The following is a 25,424-nucleotide window of genomic DNA, read 5'->3' as shown; positions in this document are numbered from 1 at the left end:
ATGTATGTATGTAAGTGTGAAATAAAGAATGAAACTATGTAAGTATGTAAGGATAGATGAATATATGTATCTTCGGATATGTATTTATGTAAGTGTGTGAATGTAATGTATGTTGCCTAATTAAATAGAACTCACTCAGCGTAGCTGACTTTTAGTATGCACGCAGGTAAATAGATTGAGACAGTTGGCTTGAGGGGGACACATGACAGGATCTGAAGAAGCTGGAGAGGCTGGCATCTGAAGATTTGTCATGATGATTTGTTATTATATTTTATGTTATGTTTAAAAAGACAAGTCATGAATGTTTGTAATGAATGGTTGATCTTTATTATTATTCCGCGAAAGTTTTAATTTACTATGATATTTAGAATTCTGTTTATGAGTAAATCCAACGCCAAAGTAGGGCACCAGAACGGGAACTTACAATGGAGGAAGATAAGAAACGAGTTTTTTTGATACACCGACTGATGGCCATGCGTCTCGAAAGGATTCGATTCCTTCAACCCATTTAGTCCTTTACCCAACTGATCGATCATCTGCACCCTAAACCTTACCCCCCACATTCAATTCAATTCATTTTTTCCGAATTCGTGAATCGTTCCTAATTTGTTAATGTGCATAACCCCTACTTGCAATGAAGAACCATATTTGAATTGGAAGGTGAACTATTGGTGGGAAATTGAGGATTATGAACTGGCAGGTGGAAGAAATTGTAGATTTGAGAATTGAACAGCTTGAGAGATGACACGAACAAATGATGAATTTTGAAAAAAGAAGACAGCGGTGCAAATGTTAACAACAACAAACCACAGGGTTACAAAATGCAGAGGTATAATAGTTTTTTTCACGAAAAAATTAACAGAAGTCAAAATACGGGGGGTTCTGATTGCAAACAAGTGCAGACCACCGTGGTGAAATATGCAAATAAAAAATAATAATAAAAAATAAAAAATGAAAAAGAAAAACCAACCAACCATATAGTGCAATTATGCGGAATGGTATTTTGGGGTGTTCAAAACCAGATATCTGAAGTTTCGGAAAACCGAACTTTGGATATCTGGTCTTTTGGATAATGGATTTTGCTATCCGAATCCGAAATTTCGGATACCCGAACTTCGGATACCTGAACTTCACATAACTGAACTTTGGAGATTTGATCGGATAGCGATTCGGATATCCGAAAAAAATCTGAAAAAAAAGAAAACAAAACTTGAAAAACAAACAAACAAACAACCAACCAACATGTTTTAACATTAAAATTACAAGTCACCAAACCAACAACCTGTTTTAAAAACTTACAAGTCATAACATTCAATACAACAACCTAAACACAATAGGTTTTTCAATCTAACAAATCAAATAGATAAATCTAACAATATGCGATACAATCTAGCATACCTATCGTCTTATCAAGGTGGTACCATGGTGATTTGGTGCAGCCGGAAGAGGACAACAGCGCCAGAGGACGAACGTGGCGAGTGGTGAGGGTCAGATGGATAGTGCCGGAGGTGGCGAGTGGTGACAATGACGGACAGTGTAGCGACGGATTGAGGTGGTGTGGTAGTGACAATGTTTGGGTTAGAGTTAGAGAACGGTTGTGAAAAAAGTTTGGAAATTAAGGTTACATAAGGTTTATGGATGGTATAAGGTTTATATAATAAAATTAAAAAAAATATTTAATTTAATATTTCTGATAGTTAGGATATTCGAACTATCCGAAAAATCCTAAAAATGTTATCCGAATCCAAATACGAATTCGGATATCCGAAATTTCGGATAGTTCGGATACAGATTATTAGATAATTCCGATACGGATTCAGATTCGGATACATTTAAATAGCTCTAATGGTATTGACCACATTGATATTTTTTTCATTTAACTCCATATATAAATTACCACTACTAGAAAACAAGTCATTTTCTCACAAAAACTTTCTTCAAATTTTCTACGACAAGTAGTTTCAACAGATTTCTAACAAAAAAATAAGCTCAAACTTTGCTACAATATTATCTAATAAACATTATGAATAGTTTTTGTAGGAAGTTTACAACCACATGTTTTTGTAGCAATTTTGTAAGAAAAGTTGTTGGAAAACGGTTGAAAACGATTTTCAAGCATGTGTTTTTACAACAACTTTTTTGTTAGAAAATTGTTAGAAACTGAATTTTTTCAACAACTTTCCTACAATTCAGTTGTAGAAAAACATATCTTTTTCTAGTAGTGTACACCGTCATTTTCAAAAGACCAAATTATTACAATGCAACCATAGTTTTAGACATTTGAGACGTGTAAAAGTCTATTCTACAGAAGGAAAAAAAAAGAGATGATTTTATTATAGCTTTTTCCCGGTACAAAATGATAACCACATATAATTATCATGACCCAGCCAATATGGACTATAAATGCAACCATGAACTGGCAGCATTGGACTCACTACCCAAGGTCCCAAGTTCCGTTATTTGCAAAATGGCCGAACAAAATAACCATGTATTAGGGTGGTGGGAAGTGACAAACAACAACCAGCTAACTATGTTAGTAGTCACAACTTCATTACTGATCTTGGCTATTTTATGGTACACATTCAAACCTTCAAACTCCTCAAATGGTGCACCACCATTGCCACCAGGTCCCCGCTCCTTACCAATCGTTGGGTACATTCCATTTCTTAGTCCGAACTTGCATACACAGTTCACCAACATGGCTCACACCTACGGTCCCATCTTCAAGTTGAAGTTGGGAAGTAAACTTTATGTTGTGATAAACACCCCGGAGTTAGCAAAGGAGGTGGTTCGGGACCAAGACGAGACCTTTTCTAACCGTGACCGAAGCGCCGCAGCCTTCGCAGTAACCAACGGTGGCCAAGATATCGTATTTTCTGACAACAATCCCAGTTGGCGTAAGCTTCGTAAGATATTTGCCCATGAGATGCTAAGCAACAAGAATCTTGAAGCAAGTGGTTTTGTTAGAAGGGACGAAGTTAGAAAAGCCGTCACGAATGTTTTTTGGTAAACTTGGTACCGAAGTTAACATTCGTGAGATTGCTTTTTCTACGGAGACAAATGTCCTAACAAGAATGATATGGGAAAGTGCCTCAGATAAAGTGGTGAAGAAAAACAATCTTGGAGCTGAGATAGATATTGTGAGTTCAAACGTCGTGCATATACTTGGACGGATGAATTTATCCGATTTCTTCCCTGCTCTTGCACCGTTTGATTTACAAGGTGTCGTACGGGACATGGAGAAGCAACGTAACAAGTTGGTTCAACTTTTCACTAGCATCATTGAAGATCGAATCAAATCCAACTTAAAGAAGTCGCCGGACGAAGTGAGGCATGAAGGAAAGAAAGATTTTCTACAAGTCTTGTTAAGCTATAAGGACGAAAAAGATGGAACACGGCTTAACATGACCCAAATAAAGGCACTTCTCCTGGTATGATTTATTCTAACAAGTCTTAATTTTTACATTCGTGTACCATCCAATAAATAGATCTAAAAAGTTGACAAAGAATGTATTTCAACACAAGCTTAAAAGTGTGCAATTGGAAACTTTTGTGGACTAATTATGCCGGCACAAATTGCCTCTTAGATAAAAAAAAGTTAAAAGTTATACCTTGCTAATTTTGTAGGGCAGATTAATTAATGCATATGTTTGACATCTATACTCTCTAATAAAATGATACAACTTTTGCCATTTATCACTCCTATATTAAACCTCACACTTTTTAACAAATTTATAATATTAAAATAATAGTTACCATTATTAAAATTTATGCTTCAAAATTTGTTAATTTAATATTTCCTTCATATTTTTTTTTCAAACATTTAATATTTATAATTATGTTTTACTTTAAAATTGTTTTAAATACCATTATACAACGACTGTATTAGTAGTGTTTAATGGGTATATTGGTTCTTATATACTGATTCTTTATTAAATATTGTATTTTCAAGAATTGCCCGTGTAGTGCACAGGACTCAAACTAGTAACATTATACTCAAACTAGTAACATTATATTAGGCTTGTATATCCTATATAATAGGTACTCTTCTTACCATGAACCTTAATTAGATACTCTACTTCGTTCTCGCACAAAAACACCATTACCTGCCCGACCGTAGCTAACAGACAATTGAAGTGAGACAGCGATTGTCCTTTTTGTGGTCCTCGCCATCAATATGTCTCTTGATGCAAGGCTTCTCAGTGAGACAGTGATTGTCATTTTTTGTGGTCCTTGAAACACCAACAATTGAAAGTCTCACTCTTGCGTTCGACTTAAATATGATGGCATATTAAATTAATGTTGTGGTTGAACCAACTTTGTTTTATAAGCTTGTTCTTGAATTAGTTGTCCTGTTTTTAGAGGACATATGGTATTTATGTGGTAATTGTAATACAATTCACTTCTGAATAACTCATTATATTATAAACTCTAGGTTAGAACCCGTATGACACATGGGTTAGTCAAAAAATCTAATTTCTTGAAAATGCATAAACTACAAATATAATGCTAAAAACAAATTTAGTGTTTAAAATATTAGCAAAACCGAGACAAAAAAATCTTCTTACTACCATAGGACCAAAAATATGCAACTTTTAACTCAAGCGAACCAAACTTTCACAAATCCCTAAACTGCCCTTGGACCAAAAACAGAAGAATTTTGACTCGCACTCAAAATCTTAACTCGAAACTAAATATTTGATATGTTCACCCTACACATGTATAACCTTTAGTTCGCTAATTTTATGTTACAAAAATAACAAATAAAAAATCCTATAATTATCATTCAGATGCGAATGTCATTTACAATATATTGCTGCTAATTTGTGGCTGACACTTGTGGTTAAAGAAAATGCATATCCAGAATAGCCATATTTTAACTTGATCATTATCTTAAATTTATTTCTTTGTTTTTTAAGTCACGAAAGTCCTGTTTTAAATGCTTCATACATCAAACCCCAAAAAATAATGAATAAATAAAATAAAAAATTCATTTCTACATAAAAATAAATGGAGCAAGAAAACCAAAATTCATTATTTTTCAATTCACAAAAGTCATCTTTTTACCCTTTTCAAACCAATTTCTTTAAGATAACTGATAATTATTAAATCTGTAAATAGTTTTTGTAACATAAGAAACCAGAATGTTTACATATGAAATTCTTGGTAGTAAAGAAAGTGTTAGTAGGAGAATGTTTTACAAAAAATTATAAACATGCTGGCATATTAAAAGTTAAAACCAAAAGAAAAAAAAAACATTTTACTTATAAAGTGATTTTTTTTTTCTTTTTTCCCTTTTGTTTTATTTGACAAGGAATTCACATAAAAATATATTTACAGTTAAATATAAAAATAATAGTAGACGCAAAAAAATGTAAGTAATTGTTCAGATCATGTTCGTTTGAGCCAAACTCATTTTTACATAAAAAATACATTGACCAAATTTATTTTAAACTAAACATGAACCCAAGCCGGTCATTTAAAATTACTTATAGTTAACTGTATAATAAGGGTGATATAAAGTTGCATTATGATATGCAGACTGATAAGATATTTGGTAGGGGTTATTCTTTTTGTTATCACAAATCATCTCCTTAAAAAGAATAAAAGTCCATAATTCTTCAAAAACAATCCACTAAGAATAAAAGTAATTTAAACATTGCATATTCGAGGACATTTACTCATTAATTTATTAAACATTGAATCTTGTACTGTATTAACTTACTTTTTTTGGACTTTTTAATGTGTATATTTAAAGATAATATGTCTTCATTTAAATAATACTTATTGGTGACTGATGACATACTTTAATTTTTTTGTAATATATCTCTAAGTAAATAATTTGTGTTAGATATTAGAATTAGAGTTTCAACTGAAAGACAACGGATTACATATAAATCAATTACGTGAATCAGATTACATGATTCAGATTAACTGAATCGCATTAAGAAGATTGATCGATTGAATCCGATTGAATGCGTGTAGGTGAATCGATTGAATCCGATTGAAGTTGTTATTCCGATTGAATATGTGAAGGTGAAACAATTGATTATGTGAATCCGATTACAAAGGTTTGATAATTACCTTGAATACTAATGAATTTCAATGTAATAGGTATATGGTGATTGCAAGGATTAGAACATGTGAATTAGGATGATAAAAATTTAATAGGCATCACAAGTTTGATTTTAAAATTGAATTAAAATAATTAGGAAATCCCATGTAAAAATTTGAAGAAATTTGGTGAAAAATAAAAGATGAATTTGGTGGAACCAACTTGTTTATTATATATAGAGTTAAAATAATTAAAAAATATTTAGGAATTGCCATGTGGCAATTTTAAGAAATTTGGTAAAAACAAAAGAAGAATTTTGTGGAAACCCACTTGTTTATTATATAGAGAGATGTTGGGATTGATTAATCTTTGTTACGGACAGTGTTTTAAAAATTGGTTCAAACAGGCCGGTTGAATTGGATTTTGCACAGTAGCCCAGTATTTTGAGTTCGGTATTTTTGGCCGGTTTACTAGAACATCATACCGGCGGTTTTTGTCTAAAATACCGTTTTTACCGGCAAACTGGTTCTATGTCCGAGAAATTTTTATTATTTTCGGCCCATATTTTTTCAAAATTACTTTTAACCCAACAATTAGCAATCAAACATGTAAACTTAGGTATATTTTTTTAAAAATTGAGTGCTTTTGCATTATGTTTTTAATATGGATTATTTTTTGTTATGGTCTCATTTACTTTTGGGTTATTTTTGTATTAAAGTTACATTTATAGGAAATTATAAGGTAAACTATTCAACCGGTTGAACCTTTCAGTATAACCCGGTTCAACCGGTTGTACCACTTTTTAGCCCAATCCGGTACAAGTAAAATACCGGTTTTTTAAAACATTGGTTACGGAAACCGTTTTCATTGGGCACGATCAAGAGCAATACATACCATTAACTGCATTTCTTAATAGTTATCCACGTTGTCCGTTCATTTACATCATGTTTCAGCAGTATCAGACCCAAGATTTTTTGATAATGGGGTCCCACTAATTTTTTGGTGTTCAATTTTTTTTGGATTAGTCGTAATTCGGGTCAGGTCAAGGCAAGGAATAATATAAGAAACAAATCATGATGAAAACACAAAATATGATTTCATTCGTAACGATGAAAAACATTACAACATAAGTATATAATTACATAAAATCAATAACTAATTAGCCCTAAAAATATCTAAGACAAAAATAGAGAGCCGAGAGGGGTGAAGGGTGGCCAGAGAGGGGCGGATGGCTGTCCGAACAATTCGAGAGGGTCAAGAGGGGGTGTGAGTGTTGGGGGCTGAGTCAAAACGTGCTTCAGATGTGTGTTGGGATGTGCCTATTCTACTTTCCAAGTGTTTGAACGCATAAACATAAATTGAGTTGATTTAAAAAAAACAACAAAAACAGAAAAAGTTTAAACAGTAAAAAAGCAAAAAAGTATTAAAACAGGAGTATGTGAAGGCTTGAAAAGTTTAAAAAAGGAGCATGGAAAGGCTAAAAAAAACAAAAAAAGATTTAAGCAGGAGCATGGGAAGGCTTGAAATCAGGGAATTTCGAACACTTAATAGAGGAACTTTTCATTACACCAAATCATCAATAATGATATGGGTCCAAATATTAAACCTTATAGGGTCCTTCAGAATTTTAATATATCGTTTCTATTAAATTTTTAAAAACATTTGTGTCACATGACCCTGACAGCTACTTTGTGGGTCCATCCCTCTGTGTGAGTGTTAGATAACCTTTTGCTTGCATTAGTTATTGGAGGCATTTTTTTAGATTAATATCCAAAGATAGATTTCGATATTTATGCACACATTTATTTCTTTTGTGAGCTTGACACTTATCTGATGTGTTTTTGGATGCATGGGTAGAGATTTCTAAGAAGGTGACCTATAAGACTACTCACACACAAATAAAATTAAACCAATTTGTTTTTATTTATTTTCTTTTTATAAGTAAAACTTGTCTTCATGAGCACAAAAGGAATATCACCTTTTGACCTTTTACCTAAACCACAAATCACAATAACCCGCTTGTTCTTCTAATAACTACGCCAACCAGAAAAGAACACCGTTGCCTTCAGGTTACCAAATCTCAGCTTGTCGCCAACTCTTGTCTCAATCACGGACCATCGCCTTGATTATTCTATATATCACACCCCGTTTGCACTTGGCTATAATTTCAATAATGACTTGACCGAACCCTCTTTGTCAATGTCAATTATGAGTTTGATTGATGTCTTGAGTCTTCAATCTCCTCCTTTTTGATCACGACTTTGATCAATAAACTCCAAGATCAGCGTAGCTGCTTTGATACCAATTCAAGAAAGAATTGATATAACTAACCAAATCATAAATGCACACAAAATTAATACTGAATAACTCTCAATATATTATAGTTGAAATATAAATCAAAATATGACACATTACTTGTGTTTTTCTTACGAACCCTAACTCGGTTGTATCTCATGTGTTCTTATAATGTTTAACCATACCTTTGTTTATATAGACTAGCACTAACTTGCTAGCAAAGACAATACGAATTATAATTACAAAACAATTAGGAAACATAACCAACTTTGACATACTTGTCAATATTTGCCCATCAAGTTTACTGATTTATGACTTGGAGTCTGGAATTTCCAACCAAACACACTTAGCTGTGGAGTCTCATCCCTTCCACAACTAATTTTTCCAAAAAGTGTACGTTGATGGTATTTGAGGTCTGCTAGTTCTTATGCGCCTAATCTCTCTTTATTCCAACCCATATGATATTTGCTTCTATAATCATTATTCTTTGCTAGAATGTTGCAAACACCCTTACCATCTTTGGCTCGTAATCCATATGAGTTTTGCCTTTCCATCATTAAAGATGCGGGATTGTCATAAGCTAGCAAAAACTGACAAACACCTCTTGATATGCTAATATTGGTCTATTTGCCAAATAAATAAATAAATAAATACCATGGATTGCCTTTTGTTTTCTAATTGGGCTTGGAATATAGGTTCCAAGAAGTAATCAGATAATATGGGCTAGTATGATGTTACAAACAAATTAGTGTTTTCTATGTAACCTTCCACCTATCATGTTACTATTATGCAATAAATCATCCTGTTTCCAAAATTTCACTCCTAAATCTTTAGACATGGAAATATAAAAACCGCAAAAACTCCCTGCATAGAGAACTTGTCTAATCTCTACACCTTTTATAGTTAATAAAGATCAGATTGTTTTTATACTAGTTTATGTAAAAATGAATATCGTATGAACTTTGTTTCAGTATATAAGTCGTCACACACTTCAAAGAGTATAATCTCTTATTCAACAAGGTATTGATCAGGTCTACTACTTTATTTTAACAAATAAAATATTGTTCACTAGCTCTGTCACTTGTCATCAATAAATCTTAAAGCATTTTTTTTCTACTCATCCCCCTTTGATGAGATGGTAAGATGGTTAGTGTATTAAATAGTAGGTTAATCGTTTAATCCATGCATGTAGATTGAATATAGTAATCTATATTTCAAATAATTAGGTGCATAATCTTCAACAAAAAACTTCTTGAGTTTTTAAGCTGTGTGTATTGGGGCTACAAATGGGGCGATATTTTGGAGGAACACCCTCCATCCCCCCCCCCCCCCCACTCCGCGATAAGAGGGGCGACGAGAACTTATTACCCGAGTGTGTTTTGTGTTTATTACTATTATATTATATGTGTGTGTAATATATATATATATACACACACACACACACGTATACACACACACACATGTATATATGGATCTTGCGAGAAGTGATATTAAAGCGAGAAGTGAATGTATAACTCACTTAATCCATAATTTCACTCCCTTTCATATGATGTTACATACATATATGTAGATTGGTCGTATTTATGTCTTAATTACACATTCAAACTAACCTACAAACATATAAATGTATCGAGCCACATTCAAACCTATGTACCTACACACATACAAACATATATACACATATACAAACATACGTACACATATACAAACATATATACCTACACACATACATATGAACCTACACAACGCACATACACATATGAAAGGAGTGAAATTAGGGATTAATGGAGTCACACCTTCACTTCTTGCACTTCTCGCTGTAAAAAAGCTTCTGAAATGATCCAATACCTATATATATGTATATATATATGTATATATATATGTATATATATATATATATGTATATATATATATATATATATATATATATATATATATATATATATATATATATATTGGGTTACAACACCACTACACCCTTTAAAAAAATCATTTGTTGACTGGCGGCCACATGACTCTTATCCCTCAATTTGTAGCTTCCCGCTACACATAGCCCTAAAACCCTATAAAACTAGACGATGAAAATACGGTACATCATGGAAAGTCGATATGACCTTATTTTCTAGCGATGCAACATATTCTTTTTTTAACACTTCCATCAACAACTTTTGCAAAATTGATTATTTGTACACATTTTCATTAATTAGTCTTTGCATACATGAATTGGGAATAACATGGTAAAAAATTGTTGTATCAGGACATTATGATTGCTGGAACAGAAACATCAGCAACGACAATAGAATGGGTGATATCAAATATTATGCAAAATCGCAACATAATGAAAAAGGTTCAAGAAGAATTAGTGGAAATTGTAGGACTAAATAACATGGTCGAAGAATCTCATCTTCCAAAACTGCAATACCTAGATGCAACTATTAAAGAAACATTACGTATGTATCCTATAGCCCCTTTCCTAATCCCACGATCACCGAGCAAGGCATGCATTGTAGGGGGGTATACCATTCCAGAAGGTTGTACTGTCTTTCTGAATGTTTGGTCAATCCATCGTGATTCTCAGTACTGGGATAATCCTTTGAAATTCAATCCCGAGAGGTTCTTGGCAAGCAAATGGGATTATAAGGGAAACAAATTGATGTTTTTCCCATTTGGATCAGGAAGAAGATTGTGTCCAGGTATTCCGTTGGCAGAAAAAATGTTAAAGTTAATATTGGCTTCTCTCTTGCACTCATTTGACTGGAGCTTACCCAAGGACGAAAATCATGACCAAACTGAAATATTTAGCATTGCACTAAAGAAAAGAAAACCGCTTATTGCTATCCCGTCTCAAAGGTTACCCGATGCAAGCCTCTATATTTAAATGGATTACTTACTGTTTTTTGAATAATCATTGTGTTTTGAGTGTTGAACAATTACCTTGAGGACTATAGGTATCATGTGTATTGTATTTTTATGTAATAGTTTTGAGTTTAATGAGAAATATAAAGACATGCTTTAAACAATATATTATGTAGTATAAGCATATATATAATCAACAAAAATTGTTAGTTCTGGTATAAAAACATGAAGTTGGTGCAAAAAGGGTAAACTAATACAATAAGTCAATGGCACGCTCAAAACAATATAAACCTCCAGATAGGTAGATCTCCGAATAAGTAACCAACGACACAATATCGTGAACAACTAGTGCTTTGCACAGAGCCTACACAATATCGTGAAGCTTTGAACAAAGCTTGCACAATATTGTGAACAACTAGGTGTTGTTTGTTTTTTAAGACAAAAAATATCTGCAATCTTATTTTATTTGATTTCATGTCTGCAATTGAAGGTGTGGTATGAAGATCTGCAATATGAAAATATAATACTGTTTGTCTTATTAACTGGATATCATCTGCAACCGAAGCTAATAGATACTTGTGACCTTCCATCAAACACCTTATCAATTGAACAGAAATAACTCAACAAAATGAACTCAACGGACCGTTAACATAACGTGGCATTTCATCAAACACCTCATCTACAACTACTCAAAAAATATATAATTCAACAAAAGCAACCCAATACACACTCAGGCATATTATCAAACACATTATCTACAACAAATTAAACCCAAATAAAATCTTATATATCTTTACAAAACCCACAAATCCAACAAGAATCAAACAAACCCAAATCAACTTAACTAAAACAATAACGAAATATTCAAGAAGCCAATATGCAATTACCAAGTTATCTTTCTTAAATTTTCATTAAAAATATATATAGTAGTTTTTCATTAATAAACTGTAATATTAAATATAAACTTAAATATACAATGCATTTAAAGACAATGAATTTTAAAAGAAACATACCGCATGATCATCTACAGCAGCTCCCATTTAACCCATCACATATGAGCACCTGCAGATGGATAACAAAGGTAAGTTTGTATACATCTACGGATGTCATTCATATTTAAAAGAGGAAACGAAACCAATAGTAATCTCAAATCTTTGTAATTAAAAACGTTTGGTGATCCCAAATCAAACATCGAAAGTCGGGTATTTTGTTTATAAACAATAAGCAAATTTTCAGTAAATGAGGCTCGAATCGGTTTTATCATTAGAGCAATACAGGTTGCAAGTGGAGAGCTAAAGATATATCTTGTATCATGAATTGATATTGCCACACCATGATGCGGAGAATCTTGTATCATGACTTGATACACCTTTAATCAACACAACCTTATTAAATATACTTATAAATCTAAAAAGCAGTTAGTCCATTAGTGTAACTTAATCCAGCTTCATACCTACTATAGATGAAGGAGGAGAAAAGAGATTGAATAATCGATGACCAACACCATTGTCATCGGAAACAAACCTCTATTGAGGTTTGATGGTTAACAATGGTTGGGCGGCGACGATTGCGACAATCATCGCAACCGTAAATCACCACAGCCACCACCATCGCATACAAACTCATGGCTGGGGAGGTCAGATGGTTAACGGTGGTTGACCCGTGGAAATTGACCGGTGGAAAAATAAGATGAGGTATCGAACAAAAAGAAGGATATAAACACATGTTGTAACATCCCGAAATTTCTAAAATAAGACTTAATATATTATTTGTGTTGGGTGAAATAATTAAGTTATTGGAGTTATAATAATAATAATAACAAAATATGAAAGGATAAGTAGGCTTTTTAGATGGAATTAGTTATGGACTATGTAGGTTCCCAGCCGGATCTACACGAGATATCTCGTTCTACGTAGGTGCGGGATCCCTACGTAAGACGTTACGAGCGTAGAAGACGATACGATTAAACACACGTTACAATAAACAAATACTCGAGTTATATTGCAACCTTAAACACGTGATATCAATCACTAATACTGGACTCGTTACACGTAAACTGAATACACTGATTGAATCCTTCCCTAATCTTGTTGATTAAGCCGTAACCTAATCAATATTTAACACGACAACTTCGCCTGGCATGTTCAGGCGAAGTTGTCACTAACTTCGCTTAGTTCACAAGTTCGCCTGTATCAGCGAACTTGTGAGCTAACTTCGCTTACATACAAACACAAATCCAAACGACTCGATTACAGACACTAAACACTAAACTACTGACATCATGTACCAACAGACTCCCCCTTGGCAGTAGCTTCATATCTTTATCTTCAAGCACGTGTCTCGTAATCTTCAACAATCTTGAATCTTCATCTTTAAGCATTCACTCCTTCTCGTACACATACCGACACAACTCTTTGATATTTCCTCACTTCGTCTTTCCAAGCAGGAATATAAAAGATTTTCTTCTCATTCAGCACCTGCAGATCAGCTCGAGACAGGTTCACTAGATGCATCGGATCATAGACTCTCAGCAGCTCTTGTTCATCTTCGTCTTCCATCACTGCTTCAGCTGTCTCACAATCTACATACCACCACTTCAACTCTTTGAGCACATCTTTGGGCATTTGTTTCATCGGCACTTCTTTCAAACACCGGATTGGTTTATACTTCATAATCATCCAAGGCTTGCCATCTTCTCTCAACCCTCTATCTTTATCTTTGATAAGTTTACCCTTCTATGGTTTCAGCAGCTCGAACTTCTTTTCTTTTATACTCTCCTTCCAAACTATCTTCTCGATGACTCTAGCCATATTATCATCACTTCGATTTATCAATCCCAATCTGGCTAAGTCTTTCACTTCACATTCTGGCAGTGTGTTCAACGATCTCAACATTCTTTTGAAGTACTGAATACCATCATATCTCTTAATCACGAAGAGCCTCAACTGCTCATCGTATATGCAGCAAATAATCCCTTTTCTCACTTCAGCATAGCCTCTAATGTTGTAAGTCTTCTTAAACATAGTAGGGACCGCTGGTTTCTTCGTTTTGACGAACCACTGAGCATAGCCTTCTTTCCATCTAGGCTGCTCTTCCCATTCAGTCTCATCATTTCCCATCTCTTTACTCATATCTGCGTTATCGACTTCTGGAATCTCATGCTCTACATTCTCTTCTACTATCTCTCCCTCTTCTATCTCATCATCAATCACAATCTGTTCACCAATCTTCTCTATCTCATCACTCGGTAATACATCATCATCACACATAAAGTCATCATCCATCTCCTCAACCTCCACTACCACCACATCATCACCACCAGCTGCAGTTGTCGACTCCCCCTGAGTTGTGGAAGTCCCAAGAGCTTGTACAGTTCTTGGCAACTCACCACCTGCACCTTTCGATGCATTGGGATCATCGTCTCGATCATTTCTCCTCTTGGTCCTCAACTCATCGCCTTTACAGCTCGTCTCCCCTGAGATGCCAAGAACTCCTTCAGAGCATCTATAATTTTTCCATGTTCTACCAGCAGGGACGACTGCATCTGATTCTCTGCAACTAGGCGTTGAATAGCCTGGGTCTGGATAAGATTAATCCTTGACTGCTCTGCCACGACCCGTTCAAGTGCTGCTATTCGTTCAGAGTCTGATAGGGTTGCATCAAAATCAAACCTCATATGAGATATATCGTGAGTGTACTGAGGAGGGATTGCCGATGTATCCGGGACCTCAGAAGTAGACGTAACCGCAGGTGGTATCGTCACCGATAACCCTGCAGTGGCCACAACCGCCGACTCAATAAAATGTGCCACAACCTCCGTTGGAGTAACAGTCGGAGGCGGCAACGAAACGATCTCCGGAGTCGGTAGTTGGAATGAAGTGGGTGGGAGGCCAAAGGCAGATGAGGTAGCCACCACGGGAACGTCCGTGGCGCTTGGCCTTGTAACCTGTAATGATGAGGGAACAAAAGTCATACCGGACAGTGCTGGTGGAGTGAAACGTACCACCCTAGAGCTCTCACCGGCTCCCGATCCTGCACCTGCCCGTTCCCTTCTTGATCTCCGGATCAACTGTTGAACTTCTTCTTCATAGTCTGACTCACTATCATCATCAGCTCTCTTTCTTTTCCCATGAGTCCGTTCATGTGTTACCAAAATCCGTCTCGCTTCGGTCAATTCCTCATCAGAATCTGAGTCAGCCACCGTTGTAGCTGCCCTAGTAACATTCACATCCGAAGCTCGTTCAACCGAGACCTGTACATTCTCCTCTGGATCAACCATCTCCATGTCAAAAAATCCCTGACCGCCAAACTCTGCGTCAAGATCTATGTTCTCCTCCGGTGACACAACAGGAGCAGCAGGTATAGCTTGAGGTGCTCCTGCCTGTTGTGGTGCCGGGTCCCGAAACTCGTCCCCACGAGCAGGCACATACCCCGGGTTGATTAAGTACCCGAATAGTGGAGTATGCCGAGGACGGAGCTCAGGTTTGCTCCTCGCACTGGAGGATCTGCATTGGGCAAAGATCCTTTTGCTCACACTTTCTACGTATCGGATTGGGCGACGCTGAGGTAGCGTTGGAGCAACATGATTCAAGATCATTTGGAGAAATCTTGGATACATGATAAATCTCTCACGCGCCACCGCTCTTCGTTGTCGATCGATATCATAGAAGACCATCTGACTAAAGCTGTAACGCTTGTTATAAGTCAGAGCACTCATAGCCGACTGCATGGTCGCACCCATGCCATCAGTGCCCGCCTTTCTCCCTGACATGCAAACAATCATGACATGCATGAGAAAGCGTCACTGGTCAAGCAGAAACCCCTTTCTTCTCTGCGTATCTCCCAAGGGACCTGAGTATCCCATCCTCAAAAACGCTCCATCATGGAAAGGAGCTACAAAATCTGTCGGGTCATCTCTTGTCTCATCTCCAAAACGTAAAGCCGCCCGGATTTGTTCAGATGAGAACTGAACAATGTGATTGTTGACTGTTGCTCGCATCACCGGGGGCTCGACCCTACAATCATATTCCACGGTCTGCCAAAAATCCTCAATGTTTGGCAAGGATATTGGCAGTGTTGTCGTAATCGCGTGGAATATACGCGAGCGTAGTAGGAATGTGATGATTTCGCGGAAATCATCAACTCCGCTCGCCTCCGGGTCTAATGTTATATACATGTTGTGACCCGGGTAGAACTGTCTTTGGTTATCACCACCGTCATCACTGCCTGCACCACCTATAGCAGCCATATCTGCACCAACAGACTAAGTTAGATAAGCGACAAAGCAAATCACAAGTTCGCCTGTTACCATGAGCGAAGTTGTGATCTTTTATGTATAGGCGAAGTTAAAGGTGGGGAGAAGTTGGGAAACAACTTCGCTTCAACTTTAACTTCGTCTGTTAACTGTTAAGTAAAAAGGTCCAGGCGAAGTTATTGGTAACTTCGCCTAACCACAACATCGCCTCATAAACTGTTTCAAAAATAATTATCAGGCGAAGTTAAACCTCAGGCGAAGTTACGGACAACTTCGCCTAAACTGTAACTTCGCCGAATATGAAACGGCATCAGTTAGGTTTATCGAACGACGTGATTTGGTCAATTTTTAGCTTGCGGATCTCGTAAAACTTGATTTAATGACGATTTAGACGATTAGATTGATTATGAACACGTAAAGATACGTTTGAAAATCGGTTGTTAAGGGTTTGAAAAACGAGGACGTGAAACGGGTCGAATCGACCGATGATAAACGTTAATGAACATGATTAATCGATTCGATTACCCTACACACCTTTAAACACGGATTAGAACTTGAGAAAATTGAATACAGAAAGATCGAGATGAAGTTCGCCCAGGTATACGATAAGTTCGCCTAGGGATTTGATAGATAAGTTCGCTGGTGTTTTGGAAAATAATGGACCAGTTTGACCTATGAATTCCTTTATATAGGGTCAGAGTTGTTCCGGCGAAGTTATGGATAACTTCGCCTATAGGCGAAGTTATGCTCAACTTCGCTGGAATTAAAAAAAATTTCAAAACAAACCCCATAATTTGAACAATTTGCAATTAAGTTTTAAAACAACCTTTAATGTGTTAAATGATACGATCAAGACCAAGTAACCAGGTATAAAATCATACAACTACATAAGTAGAAAAATTTTAAAATGAAAGTACACGGGATCAAATTTCAGTCTGGATAGGGACTACCATGTTTTAGGAAAGATCCGAACAGGAATCCTACTAACTACGTGACTTTCACATAGATCCGTGTTCAGCTGTATTATGACATAAAGAAACAGGTTGTAAGCAGGTAATTAACTTAAAATGGTTTTCATCGTTTCTGTGATATGGGTTCGGTTCAATTAAGCTCAAAACTTAAGTGGGCAACTACTCAGAGATATGATGCCTCCTATCTATTCTCAAAGCGTATTTGGCTTTCCCCAAGTCACCCCGAGTTGACCTCGACCCGTAGTGTCTGATTAAATAGTAGGAACTCTTCGATCTTTGGACTCTGCTTCCCGTTCTCTATCTTGCATCTTGATTGAGAAGTCTTATCATTAGGAACTCTAGAATGTCTCAATAACTAATTTTTTTTTAAGTATTTACACAAACTTCAGATAAACTACTGCAAGTCCCGAATCTGGATCACTGCAGTTTCTTGACACGATATCTTCACGGGAATCAGAACACTCACGGGTTCGTGTATGACTGGGTAATCGCTTTTCTGCTTATCATTCGGAAAGATATATATGGAGACATGCACAACTGTTAAGAAGTTTCCACGTAAAATCGAGTAGATTTAGTTAGTATCACTTCTACTTTTACGCACCATAAAAAGCTACCATGACATACAATGACTGTTCTAAAGTCTTTTAGGCCTAATAACTTCACTAGTTAAGCGCACAGAATCAGTTTGTCTATCACTTTCCAAGGTTGGATCAATTTTCTTTTAAACATAGTAAAGGAACTTCTTACGAAGTAGTAGACTTGAAAAATAATTTCATCTCCCGGAAAAATCTTTAACTTCAATCGCCCCGATCAAATTGAAGTTTTCAGGTAAATGGCTATCCTGAAGATCCAATGGATCAGCTGGACCGACCACATACAAGTATGTGTCCTTCTAACTAAGTATGATCGACTAATTTTCAGTGAAAGAATAAAAACACATCATAAACCGCCCCGGTCACTTTCAGTCATCTGGTTAATGGCTATCCTTATATTTAACAAGTAGAAATGAGGACCAAACATATCCGAAGATATGTCCTTCAAACTGAGGCAACCGACATAATTCTAAGCGATAGTGACGTTTTTTTTTTTTATTAATAAAGATAAAAACATGGTTACTCGGGATTGATCATCCCATTCAGCTCAACAAGGTTTTGAAATCTAGTTTTGTCAAACGCTTTCGTAAACAAGTCAGCGAAATTATCTAGCGTATCAACCTTTTCGAGCACAATCAGTTTCTTCTCAGCACAATCCCGTATAAAATGATGACGGATGTCAATATGTTTAGTTTTGCTATGCTTTACGGGATTGTTAGTTACTGAGATAGCAGCAGTATTATCAATGCAAATAGGAGTATGAGTGAAATTCAGACCATAATCGCGCAACTGTTGTTAAATCCAAAGAACTTGGGAGCAGCAGTTAGATGCTGCCATGTATTCTGCTTCACAGGTTGAAATGGCGACTGAGGTCTGCTTCTTGCATTGCCATGACACTAATCTGCCTCCGAGAAACTGACAACCACTTGTTGTTGACTTCCGACTCTGATTGCACCCTCCATAATCAGAATCTGTGTAGGCGACCAACTCCAAGTCTCCTCCTCTCGTGTACCACAACCCCAGCTTAGGCTTGCCTTTGAGATACCGTAGAATCCTCTTCGCACCCTTCAAGTGAGATTCCTTTGGGTTTGCCTGAAAGCGAGCACAAAGACAAACAGCAAACATTATATCAGGCCTAGAAGCAGTTAAGTACATTAAAGAACCTATTATTGCCCGATATTAAGTTGGGTCCACGTCTGCATCGTTGTCTGAATCAGCACCCAATTTGTGGTTGACGCAGACTGGAGTATCGTATGGAGTGCTGTCCTCCATCTTAAAGCGTTTGAGAACATCATGGACATACTTAGTATGATGAATGAACATCCCATCTTTCTTCTGATCAACCTGGAGTCCTAAAAAGAATGTTAGTTCACCCATAGCACTCATTTCAAATCTCTTCTTCATAACGACCTCAAACTCCTGACACATGGCGACTTTTGATGCAGCAAAGATGATGTCGTCCACGTAGACTTGCACCAGTAGAAAGTTGCTCCCTTTTCTTTTGAAGAACAAAGTGCTATCAATCTTTCCCCGTTCAAAACCATTTTCAAGCAAGTAGTCAGATAGTGTAGAATACCAGGCACGAGGGGCCTGATGTAGTCCATACAGTGCTTTACTTAGCTTGTATACTTGATCAGGAAAGTCTGGGTCAGGAAAACCCGGAGGTTGCTCAACGTACACAACCTCATCGACTTTACCGTTAAGAAAAGCACTCTTAACATCCAACTGAAAAACCTTCATCTCCTTATGTGCAGCAAATGCCAAAAACAATCGAATGGCTTCCAATCTTGCCACAGGAGCAAACACCTCATTGTAATCAATCCCCTCTTGTTGATTAAAACCTTTTACAACTAGCCTCGCCTTGTTCCTTATAATAATCCCTTTCTCATCTCTCTTGCATTTGAAGACCCATTTTGTGCCAATCGCATGCACATTCTTTGGTTTTGCAACCAAGTTCCATACCTCCATCTTCTTAAACTGGGCTAATTCTTCTTACATGGCTTCGACCCACGAGTTGTCCTTGAGAGCCATTTGATAGTTCTTTGGTTCAATCTGGCTGATGAAGCAGGTGTACAAGCACTCATTGATTATGCCTGAATCTTTAATGCTTGTATAAACACATGTGTGCTCATTCAAGCTTTGTCTTGTTTGTACACCGTCGGACCGATCACCTGTCACATTCTCCAATGGGTGATTTTTGTGAACTCTCGTAGTCGGAACCGCACTGACATCTAGATTGTCTTCCAGGTTCGAAGGTAGCTCATCAGTGGGTGTTTGTTGTTGAGAGTGAAACGGATTGAAAAATTCTTCTTCAGTAGAGGCAGCAGGGGTATCGACAGCATTTGACGAGGAAGGCTGACATTCATCATACTTCGGTCGTTGCACATAATTGTCTTCCTCATCAAAAATCATCTTCGAAGCAATTCTTTCATCTACTTCTGCACAATCCAAGTAAGGTATGTTAAAAGATTTGAAAAGTCTATCATAGTCGAAAACCCCAGCGGGTCCCGTGCTTGGTTTTGGTGATTTGTAACTTATGATATCAGTGTTACACACCACCTCAACCTTGTTGGTCGATGTATTAAAGACACGTCTGTTGGGAGTCCCAACAACATATCCGACTAAAATTCCTTCGAATGCTACTTCATCAAATTTAGAATTTGTCTTTAATATCGAACACGGGGACCCGAATGGTTCAAGACCACTCAAGTTGGGCTTTCTCCCATGCATAAGTTCATAACATGTTTTATTTAATCTTTTAACGGTTAACACTCGATTAAGGATATAACAGGCTGTTGCAACAACTTCAGCCCAGAACACCACAGGAAGTTTCGAATCAGCCAGCATGGTTCTGGCTCCTTCAATTAACGTTCTGTTCTTCCTCTCAGCCACTCCATTTTGTTGTGGAGTATACGGAGCGCTGTACTGGTGTTCGATTCCTTTCTGTAAGCAGAAGAGCTCCATCTGATAGTTCTTGAACTCAGTCCCATTGTCACTCCTCATGTATTTAACTCTTTTTCTCATAATGTTCTCAACTTTGGTAATCAAATTTATCACCATCTGAACCGTTTCATCCTTTGACTTCAGGAAATATACCCAAGAGTATCGAGAGAAATCATCAGTGATCACCAAGCAGTACGATGTTCCCCCTAGACTTTTTGCATTCACGGGACCAAAGAGATCCATGTGAAGTAAGTCTAGGGTACTGACAATTGAGTTAACCTTCTTGGTGCGATGGGATTTCTTGTGTTGCTTTCCCTTTTTGCACGATAAGCATTGATCTTCAAAGTTGAAATTCTTCAAGGGAACACCCAGGACAAGCCCATTCTTGACAAGGTAGTTCATTTTCCGAAGATGAATATGCCTCATTCTCCTATGCCATAATTCGGACTCCGATTCAGTTGCTTTCGACAGAAGACACGATTCTTCTGTGGTCATCTCAGTCGACCTCATGTCCATTATATACGTATTCTTTTCTCTTGGAGCCTTCATAACAATCCAATTTTCTGGTATCTTGAAAGCAGGATATAGCACGATCGCTTCATTCTTGGTGAAATGCACGGTGTAGTCTTTGTCACAAATCTGCGAAACACTCAGCAGATTGTGCTTCAGTTGTTCAACAAAATTTACTTTGTCTAACGTCATCTTTCCGTTAGTCACCGTCCCAATTCCTGTAATCCTTCCACCGCTCTCTCCAGCGAAACTCACTCTTCCTCCCTGAACAGGTTTCCAATCGTGTAACAAATTCTTGTTACCCGTCATGTGCCGGGAACAGCCGCTATCCACAACCCATTGATTGTTTGCAGCCCTGTTCAACTGTTCCTGCACGATTAAAGCAGATGATTAAAATCTGGGGACCCAAGACCTATTGGTCTTGGGTCGATACATCCTGTACCTTGGCTGTCCAAAGTTAGTTTCAGTATAATTCATGTAAGTCCTAAAAGGATACCTTCTTGGAGTTTGATTATGAGGCCATCCAAACCTTCGAGAATTAAATGAATTATTACTTATGGTTTGGTTGTTAGCAGTGAAAAACTGAGATCTTTTTCTTTGAAAACCTGATTTAGTTTTACCACAATTGTAGTTACTGTTAGTTCTGTTTTCAGTTTTTGAAGGCCTCACACCTCTGAATCTCCGCTTCAGAGGGCAATCAGCAATTAGGTGTCCTAATTGATTACATCTGAAACAACTCCTGTGTTCAACTTTATTTTCAACAGTTGTTTTAGATGATGAGGCTGCATTACTGCCCGTTTATCTCACATATGGTGGGACATACGGGTTTAGTGGAGATTTCTTTCCAGTTGTTTTATTTTTCTCTCCACTTTTTGATAACACTGCCTTTTCTTTTGTCTCACTCGACTCTGATGACTTGTCCGAGTTTGATGAGACAGGACTAGGAGCAGAAATTTTAACACTCGAAACAGGCTTACTTGTTTGCCTTTACTAACTTCTGGTTCTTTACTAGTTACCTTAACCGGAACTGTCTGACTATAATCAACATCAACAGATTTCTGATTACTAGGATCATAAGTGTAATTATGATTGTAAGGTGGTGGAACTTCATGATAACCAATTCCTCCCCTTTTAACTGGGGAACCTTGATCACTAACGAGGTGATCAAGTATAGCGGTGGAATTTCTGAATTTCTCAAGTTTCCTGTTTAGTTCCACCACTTTCACCTGGTGATCAGCTATCTGTTTATCCCTTTCAGCTATTAGTTTGGTTTTTTCTTCTAACACTTCATAGCTCAGATCAATTACTTTAATTTTTTCAGCTAGATTTGCTTTAAGACTTCTAATATCTTTTTCACTAGCTTTTATTTTTACTTTATAACTATTTTCTCTAGCTTTAGTGAAATGATGTTCTTCTATTAAGGTTTTAAATTGAGCATCCAAACTAACATACTGATCAGTTATAGTTGTCAATTGTTCAGACAGATTTTCACACTTAGTGCAAGGGAGTTTAGTACTTACCTCGGTGAGCTGATCTTTCACATCTGCCATACAAGATTCATTTTGAGCCTCTGCCATGTAAGCTTCACTTTCGCCAGTCACTTCCTCAGTATCTGCAGTTTCGATGTTCGCCATTTTGGCCTGCTCGAACACTTCTTCAACATGCAGATTCCAGTTATATTCCCCATTCTGTCTGGAAATTATGGCTCTATTATCATTACCACCCCCATTCTGGTGTGTCGACCTGTTCTGACTACGTTCAACTCTCTCATTCGTGCACTCCTTCGCAAAGTGGCCATTCTGTTGTCAGTTGTAACAGCGCACCTTTGACTTGTTAAAACCCGGTCTCTCACCAACAAACTTCCTTCCTGTCTTCTTCATAAACCTCTTAACCCTTCTCACAATCATCGCCATCTGCCACTGCAGATCCATCTCTTCCAGATCATCAGCATCGATCTGATCATAGTCTTCCTCCAATATTGCTGGATCAACAATCTTACCCTGAATGTAATTTTCATACGAAGCAATAAAGGATGCATAGAGAGCAAACTGTTGTTCAGCAGATTTAACACTCATGGGCATCCTTGAGTAGTTGTTGTTCGAAGCACTTGGGGTAAAACTACTCTTGGTTGCTTGAGGGTTAGAAGCATTTGATCCTCCAGCTACAAAGCATACATCACCATTCATGTTGAGAGATACATGACCTTCATGTGTTGAGTTAGCGCCCGACTCTCCCTTTGAGTAGTAAGCAGACGAATCAGACTTCGAACTTGAACTTGTATTAACCTTTGCACCATACATTCCTGGATCTTGAACCTGATCAGTAGGTGTCTCTTTTCGAACCATGTTTAGTTCAAAAGTTCGTAGCTTGTTAACTGCTGTTTCCAGGTCATAGTCAGCAAAGTCTTTGTCTTCTCTCATCAACACAGTGTACATCTCCCATTTCGGTGGGAGAGCATCAAGAAGCTTTTCAACAATTTCATCTTCTTTGTAAGCAATTGAATAATTGTTGAGTTCGGTCATCAGATGATAATATCTAGTGATGATATCATCAAGTGATTCATTCTTCAAGTACTTGAAGACCGAGAATTGGGTTTTAAGTAGTTTAATCTTTGAAGCACGAATTCCCACATTACCCTCAAAACGGTTTTCAAGAGCTTCCCAAAGCTCTCTAGCAGTCTTATACTTTCTGAAGGTGTGTAGAATCTCTTGTGGAAGAGCCATAGTAATCGCAGCATGAGCTTTGCTTTCAGCCTCATACATTTTCTTCTCTTCTTCTTCCATCTCTATGTATTTCTTTATCTGATCTCGACCCTCATACTCAGCAGTAGGTGGAATGTAACCATCTTGTATGCATACCCACATTTTAGCATCTTGGTACTTAACATATTGTTCAAAACGATCTTTCCATGCTACATAATCGGTTTTCTTAAGCATCTTTGGTGCCTTTGTAGCTGAACCTGCTTCCACTTCCATCTTCACCAGGTTCCGTAATGCTTATTGAAGACATCTTTCACGAAACCCAAAGAAACTCGAAAAATAAAAATTTTATTTTAAACAGTACTGTAGGCGAAGTTGTGGATAACTTCGCTTAAGTCTGAACTTCGCTGATTCTGAACTTCGCTTCCTTTTAAATTCGCCTGATTCGGCGAAGTTGTGTATAACTTCGCTTAAGGTAAGCGAACTTGAGAGGTAGGCGAAGTTATGGGTAACTTCGCTTAACCTTATATCTTCGCTGAAACCCTACGAACAGTGACGGCAACTTCGCCTAATGAACACGATGAATATGCAGGTTTGATTTCTGGATTTTACGAGGTTTATGAAGGTGTAATGGGTTGTTTATGATTGTAGGAGGTGAGTAGGACACAAACACTCAGAAAACTCGTCCCGCGAATAGTCGAACGGAACGATTTCTACACCCGCGTGATAATCCCGAACCACACAATCGAGCAAAAGCTCTGATACCAATTGTAGGTTCCCAGCCGGATCTACACGAGATATCTCGTTCTACGTAGGTGCGGAATCCCTACGTAAGACATTACGAGCGTAGAAGACGATACGATTAAACACACGTTACAATAAACAAATACTCGAGTTATATTGCAACCTTAAACACGTGATATCAATCACTAATACTGGACTTGTTACACGTAAACTGAATACACTGATTGAATCCTTCCCTAATCTTGTTGATTAAGCCGTAACCTAATCAATATATAACACGACAACTTCGCCTTGGCATGTTCAGGCGAAGTTGTCACTAACTTCGCTTAGTTCACAAGTTCGCCTGTATCAGCGAACTTGTGAGCTAACTTCGCTTACATACAAACACAAATCCAAACGACTCGATTACAGACACTAGACACTGAACTACTGACATCATGTACCAACAGACTAAAAAAGAAAGATGGGCCTTAGGTCCATGGACTTTAAGGAGTATAAATACTT

The 25,424-nt window shown here is 37.1% G+C and overlaps 1 pseudogene across 1 annotated transcript; it reads left to right on the top strand.

The window, feature by feature from the left end:
- The first annotated feature begins 2,451 nt into the window (after positions 1–2,451).
- LOC143572567 (labd-13Z-ene-9,15,16-triol synthase, chloroplastic-like) lies at positions 2,452–11,228 on the top strand (annotated as a pseudogene). The gene is made up of 2 exons (XR_013142277.1): positions 2,452–3,431; positions 10,608–11,228. The product of XR_013142277.1 is annotated as a labd-13Z-ene-9,15,16-triol synthase, chloroplastic-like (transcript).
- The last annotated feature ends 14,196 nt before the right edge of the window (positions 11,229–25,424 follow it).

Source organism: Bidens hawaiensis, unplaced genomic scaffold (assembly GCF_021521415.1).
Source record: "Bidens hawaiensis isolate Kalapana, Puna unplaced genomic scaffold, B.hawaiensis_p1.1 tig00025972_1, whole genome shotgun sequence".
In the NCBI taxonomy this organism is placed as follows: domain Eukaryota; kingdom Viridiplantae; phylum Streptophyta; class Magnoliopsida; order Asterales; family Asteraceae; genus Bidens; species Bidens hawaiensis.
The sequence above is the reverse complement of the archived record's forward strand: the minus strand, read 5'-3'. Positions and strand labels throughout refer to the sequence as shown.